This window comes from Bison bison, unplaced genomic scaffold, assembly GCF_000754665.1.
Source record: "Bison bison bison isolate TAMUID 2011002044 unplaced genomic scaffold, Bison_UMD1.0 scf7180017864526, whole genome shotgun sequence".
Taxonomy (NCBI): domain Eukaryota; kingdom Metazoa; phylum Chordata; class Mammalia; order Artiodactyla; family Bovidae; genus Bison; species Bison bison.
The window spans coordinates 1,175,233-1,176,380 of record NW_011495077.1 but is presented as its reverse complement, the minus strand read 5'-3'; the positions used below and the strand labels follow the sequence as shown (position 1 = coordinate 1,176,380).

Here is a 1,148-nt window from a genome sequence, read left to right as displayed (position 1 = left end):
ACCCACTCCAGTGTTCTTGCCTGGAGAATCCCAGGGACGGGGGAGCCTGGTGGGCTGCCATCTATGGGGTCGCACAGAGTTGTACACGACTGAAGCAACTTAGCAGCAGCAGCAGCCATACCGTGAAATATATTCCAAAGCCAAAGGTGAATGAATTCTATGTTGTCTACATGTTTGAAGTATTCATATCAGTCTTGGACTTCCCTGGTGGTCCAGTTTAAGGACCTACCAATGCAGGGATTACAGGTTTGATCCCTGATCCAGGAAAATTCCACATACCTCAGATCAGCTAAGCCCATGTGCCACAACTACTGAGCCCTCATTCTAGAGCCCACAAACAGCAACTACTGAGCCCACATGCTCTCAAGCTCGTGTTCTGTAACAAGACAAGCCACTGCACAGCAGTGTGCAAGGAATGAGAAGCCCTTGCACAGCAACTAGAGAAAGCCTTACTCTCTGCAACTAGAGAAAACCTGTGTGCAACAGTGAAAACCCAGAGCAGCCAAAATATAAATAAATGAATGACTGTATAAACAAATAAAGGCAAAAAGAAAAAAAATCACTGTCTTTCCACTAACATGAGTAATCAAGGATGAACTGGGCCTCTAAAGAAGCATCCTAGGATGTCACAGCTGGGAGAGCTTTCAAGGATCATTTATTTACTCTTCTATGTGTTCAGATGAAAGAGTCCAGAAAGATCCAGAGTGATTTCACACCTGGCCCAGGCACTTAGCTTCAAAAAAACGTACAAGAAATCAAGTATTCCAATTCCTCATCCAGTGATATTTTTGATACACTAAACAAGTACTCAGTTTTTGGTCTTTAATTTTGACCATGTAATTTGAAAGTGTTTGGCTATCTTCTCATTTCTCCAGCTGATATCCTTCCCTGGAATGACCTTAGAATAACTTGGACAGCCTGGCATTTTCTTTTTCTTTGCATTATTATAGGAAACACTCTTCTATGGGAAAAGTGAGGATCAGGCACAGGATTGTTGTATTCTGAAATTCACCTCTTCCTAGCAAGAGGCTGGGTCCTATTCTCAGAAGGGATTCTCAGAAGTGCTCAGGGGACAGGGATGGGGTGAGGGGATTGAGTTTACCATGGCATTGTCCAGTCCTGGGTGAGATCAGGCCTCCTGTTTGGAG

General features: G+C 44.0%; 2 gene segments (V, D, J or C); both read right to left on the bottom strand.

Moving 5' to 3' along the window:
• Window positions 1–1,148, bottom strand: part of LOC104981963 — a 916,007-nt gene that overhangs the window by 169,320 nt on the left and 745,539 nt on the right.
• LOC104981965 overlaps window positions 1–1,148 on the bottom strand; it is a 158,670-nt gene that overhangs the window by 81,768 nt on the left and 75,754 nt on the right.